Genomic DNA, 5,659 nt, shown 5'->3' on the forward strand with positions numbered 1-5,659 from the left:
TTAATTGATCATGTGACCTGAAAGCAAACCACTTTCCCTTTCCCTTCTTCCTACCTTAGTGGCCAATGCAATAAAAGTAATACAGTCTTCCTTTGGATCAGTAGCCAGATTATGAGTTTAAACAAAGAACAATGAGATTAGTCATCCTTGTAGTTTGTAAAAATCAATTTTCTTTACCATTGGACTATTTTAAGAACTCTGGGAAAAGAGTAATACCTATGCAAGTCACTGACAAGTTCTGTTCTCTTGGTGGCTTCCTGAGCTTAGTCACTGAAATTCATCTGTCACCTTCCGTAGGACCTCAGTCAGTTTGCAAACAGGGGAGATAGAAAGTGACTCCAGGAATCTTCTAAGCAGGAAAGTGCTCTGGGGAGGATTGTGGGTAGTGATGAACCAGTTCACTCGGAGCCCACGGAAGGAAGCTTCTCTGTTGGATCCGGCCACTCTGCAGGACTCTGAGGAAAAGCTCACACCAGGTGGATGGTGGCTGCCACCCATGGGTAAAGACGACCCCAATAAGCCGAGGGGCAAAATGTCTTCATACACCCTCTTCGTGCAGACCTGACGGGAAGAGCACAAGAAGAAACACCCAAACTCCTCCATCAGCTTTGCTGAATCTCCAAGAAGTGCTCAGAGAGATGAAAGACCATGTTCTGCCAAGGAGAAGTCGAAGTTTGAAGATAGGGCAAAAAGTGACAAAGCTTGCTGTGACCAAGGGGATGAAAAATTACATTCCTCCCAAGGATAAGCATAAGAAAAGAAAAAAAGTCCCAACGCTCCTAAGAGACCACCGTCTGCCTTCTCCCTGTTTTGCTCTGAACATCGCCCAAAGATCAAAATTGAAACCATGCAGGCTTATCCCTTGTGGGGGAAAAAGCTTGGTTAAATGTTGGTCAGAGCAGTCGGCCAAAGATAAACAGCCATTGAACAGAAGCAGCTAAACTAAAGGAGAAATATGAAAAGGATATTGCTGTATACCGTGCTAAGAGCAAAAGTGAAGCAGGAAAGAAGGGCCCTGGTAGGCCTACAGGCTCAAAAAGAAGGTGAACCAGAAGAGGAAGAGGAGAATGAATAAATGGCTGTCCTGTAATGTGTGGAGAGTGTGTGCACGCTCAGGCAACTGTTTTGCTAAGAATGTGAATTCAAGTGCAGCTCAATATTAGCTTCAGTATAAACTATACAGACTTCTGTATAGTTGATAAGATTATTTGTAGAGAACATACTTTTTTTAAAAATGCAGATTGTAGCTGGGTGCCGTGGTTGCATGCCTTTAATCCCAGCAGCACAGGCAGCTGAGGCAGAAGGATCTTGAGTTCAAAGCTAGCCTCAGCAAAAAGCAAGGTGCTAAGCAGCTCATAAGAGTTGCTTAAATAAAACATAAAATAGAGCTGGGGATGTGACTCAGTGGTAAAGTGCTCTGAAGTTCAATCCCTAGTACCTGCCCCCGCAAAATGCAGATTGTAGCTTGTTGAAGGGCTACTACGTGCAGTTAGATTTCAAAGCTTTTGATGTTGAATGTTTCTAAATATTCAGTGGTTTCTTTAACTCTTGTGTGTGGTAGCACAGCAAACTGGTAGGAATTAGTATCAGTAGTAAATTTGGGGTTTTTGAGGATGTTGCATTTGTGTTTTTTTTTTTTTTTTAATTTTGTAATAAATTTTAAGAATCACAAAACTTATTTAAAATTGTCTTTGTGTAAATGTAAAAACTAGAAAGGCCATTTTTCCCCACATAAAGACTTCATAAATATGGACAGTGTATTAGTATGTCATTTAAAAGGATCATGTTGCAAGTGATAAAAGATGATATCCACAGGCATTCATCCAACTTGCCAGAAGCAGTGAGACCCCTCAGGCAGCCTGAGCACCATGGTTAGGTTACGTCAAAATCCAGCAATTACAACTTAATTCCTACACTTAACAGAAGGGAATGTGGTTTTATGATCCACCAAGGGGATCTGTCCCTCGATAACCACTCTCAGAAGGATTTCCAAGTATTCAACTTCAGATGACAATGACCATTTCTGTCCCACTGGCCTTCTGGACTCATGACTATTATCACCTTGTCTTTTCCTCACAAAATGTGTTGGACACTTTCTTTGAATGTAGTATGATGTTGGGATGTGGCCAGTGAAATCTAAATGCAGCGGGTCGTATGCGATTGAACTTCCAATGAGAATTGCTAATGGGTATTTGTGAACCCAGAAGCCACAAAAAGTTAGAAGAAAAGGAACTCAAACAAGTCCTGCCCGACCATGGTTACAGGCAGCCATACCCTAGGGAGAGCTCGTTTGGCTGAGGTTGCAGGTCCTTCACTACAGGTGCTCATCTAACTCTGACCTGGAGCCAGGATGCAGAACAGGTGACAGGCAAGTCAGCAAGACCATTAATGAACCCAAAAGCATGAGGAGCCCTCCTAGCATGCCTGAGATCTTCGTCTTTACTTCAACCTCAGCCTCCGTATCAAAACAAGCAAGAAACCAAAAATTACGTGTTTTTTTTTTTTTTTTTTAATTAATGCTCTGGTAGCCAGTAACCTTAGGGGCACAGCGGCACAGCACACTCCAGGTCTCTGTGCCCACTCTGCAGCATATGTCCGAAGAGCAAGCCCTCCAGAGGTTCTTGAGGGCTCCTCTGTAACATGGCAGTTGGCATTTGAAATGGTAAGTCTATCCTGAACAGCAGTGCAGTATTAGTTTGGGAAAATATGAATCAGAACACTTTAATAGAAATGCAGCTTAACAATTACTTTCATACACATACAGCAACTTATGAGTCACTAATGCCAGACTTTCTTGAATGATGGATCATTTGTAATGCACCTGACTTAGGGTACACAGTTCTCATCTAGTTTTCATAAACTCTTAAAAACAACTGTTATTTCTGGAGAAACAAATTCACAGTTTGAATTTATGAAACCTTTATATAGATAATCTATATAGCACATTTTCATTCCCAAATTTGCAGAACATATTTAAAGTAGTCTCACAGATTCATTTTCTCAAATAATGTAATCCTTACTTCATTATAAAAGCCTTGACTTTCTAAATAGGTTAAAACTCAAAAGTGTTGCTGGGCGCGGTGGCACATGCCTGTAATTCCAGCAAATGGGTAGGCTGAGGCAGGAGGATCAAAAGTTCAAAGGCAGCTTAGCAAGACCCTGTCTCAAAAATAAAATAAAAAAGGCTAGGGATGTGGCTCAGTAGTTAAGTGTCATTAAGTTCAATTCCTGGTACCAAAAAAGATTTTTTTTTTAACTCAAAAGTATGTGTGTGTGTTTTAGGGGGATGGTGTAAAAAAATTTCAATGAATGAGAAAATCTGGTGGGAATTAGATATCCATCCTATTTTATTCTCACAAGCAGTTTAAATAGTCGTAGTATAATCGCTTTGTTTTTGAATTTGCACAGACTAGGATTCTTGCAGGGTGAGAACCTTACCCTCACCCTTGTATTCTCAGAAACCAGCCATAGTGGGCGAGATGATTCCGTGAAAACTGCCCTCCTTTCTGGTGTCCGGTCACAGATTACTAACTGACAGGGCCTGAAGTGTTTTCACTAGCTGCCGGTGAGTTCCTGCATCAGTCCACTTAACCCCGAGTGACGGGTGAGGGTCCTGCCCCACAGCTCAGCTGAAGGCCCACTGCTGCAGGAGGCCTTTGCCCAGCTTCCCAGGCAGCGCTCACCTTGCCCTCTGCCAGCTCCCATGGCACATTGTACCACGGGAGGAACAACTGTGGTAATGCCAGTCGGGACAGAAGCAGGCTTCTCTCAGTTTTAGGCCAAAATGAGGGGGGAAGAATAGTCTCTGTGGGTGCCAAAGGAAACCTGAAAGCCCTTCACTGTGGCAGGCCGCGGGGCGCCAGAGCAGCCACCCGTGCTGGGGAGGCCAGCCCGCCTGCACAGCTCCTCTCCGCACTCCCCCAAGGCAGCTCCCCGCCTGGCCTCTCCCTAATGGATTTCCATTTCTGTCAACTGGGAACTGAGATGCTGGCTAGCAATTAGTCCTAATCAGGCAGCAGGAGTTTCCAAAGGAGACTGCCAGCTAGCCTAATTGCTGGCAGCTGTGGGGACCCTCAGCTCCAGGGACAGGATGTTAACCCCCAGTGACCCAGGCTCCGAATTTTTTTTTTTTTTTTTTTTTTTTTTGAGATAGGGTCTTGAAATTTTGCCCAGGCTGGCCTTAAATTTGTGATCCTTCCTCAGCTTCCCCACTTGCTGGGATTTCAAGCATGTACCTGGCTGCCACAGACTCTTGACTTAGCAAAATGCCTCATGTGTGGCAGAGACAACTTTTCTTTATTTTGGAAAACACTGCAGAGAAATTTGGTTTACTTTGTTTTCAAAGATACTATGTGATAAGTGAAATTGCGTAACTCCACTCTATAGTAGGGAGTAGTTCATAGGGAGAAAATGATGCAAGGCTAAAAAGAGAAAAAAGCTGTATTATGGAAATCCTCAAAAATTCACAGAAATAGTAGGATAGCATAATGGGGCCCCTGTATCCATCATCTAATTCTCTATTGTTATTGACTTGTTCCTCCTATCTCCACTTTTCTTTTTTTCAGTAATTCATTTTATTATTTATTTATTTTGATTTTTTTTCCACATTCTTTTTCCTTCTTATGGAGCATTTTAAAGCAAATCCAAAATATATCATTTCATGTATAATTGCTTTCATATGTGATTCTAATGTAATTAAAGATTTTTTTAAAAAATATATAAGCACAACTGGGCATGGTGGTACACACCTATAATCCCAGTAGCTTAGGCGGCTGAGGTAGGAGGATCACACGTTCAAAGGCCAGTCTCAGTATTTTAGCAAGTCCCTCAGCAACTTTGGGAAACCCTGTCTCAAATTAAAAAATTAAAATGGCTGGGGATGTGGCCCAGTGGTTAAGCACTGCTGGGCTCAATCCCCCATACCAAAAATAATAATAATATCATAATAATATATAATAATATATATATATATTAAATGTATATGTAATATATAATAATATATATATTCACAACACCTTTACTTCATTCAACAAAATAAAAATAAGCAATAATTCCTTAACACCCAGTACACAACATGTGCCTATTTCCACAGTGCCTCAAAAGTGTCATTCTGTTTGAATCAGGATCTAATCAAGGTCTCTGGTTTTAGTTGTGACTGGATGACAAGGTGTTCATTTGGTCTATTGAATTTTAATTCTAAACTTGGTAGATTATGTCCTCACAGTCTTCTGTACTCTCATTCTCTGCTAACTGGTAATGTATTAGCTTGTTTTTCTTACTATAATGAAATACTTGAGGCCAGCTGGATAAGTCATAAAGAAAACAGGTTGTTTAGCTCACAGTTTTGGAAGACCCTGTCTCAAAATAAAAGAAAAAGGGCCAGGGGTGCGGCCCAGTGGTAGAGCATTTGCCTGCTATGCACATGGCCGCGTTCAGTCTTCAGCGATGGTGTGGTTTTTAATGCATTCATTCAAGCCCAGTCATCCCAAAGTCTTAACTTACTCCAGCATCATTAAAAGTCCAAGTCCTCTTTAACGCCGAGTAGTATTCCTTCTATCATGCTAAGTGAAATAAACCAAACCCAGAAATACCAAAGGTGGAGTGTTTTCTCTGATATATGGATGCTAATTCACCATAAGTGGGGGGGGGGGCACTAGGG

The 5,659-nt window shown here is 41.7% G+C and overlaps 1 pseudogene across 1 annotated transcript; it reads left to right on the forward strand.

Annotated features, from left to right (window-relative positions):
- Positions 1-496: 496 nt before the first annotated feature.
- LOC306667436 (high mobility group protein B2-like) lies at positions 497-1,143 on the forward strand (annotated as a pseudogene). The gene has a single exon. The product of its transcript is annotated as a high mobility group protein B2-like (transcript).
- The last annotated feature ends 4,516 nt before the right edge of the window (positions 1,144-5,659 follow it).

The sequence above is a fragment of the Sciurus vulgaris genome (genome assembly GCF_902686455.1).
Source record: "Sciurus vulgaris genome assembly, chromosome: 8".
Taxonomy (NCBI): domain Eukaryota; kingdom Metazoa; phylum Chordata; class Mammalia; order Rodentia; family Sciuridae; genus Sciurus; species Sciurus vulgaris.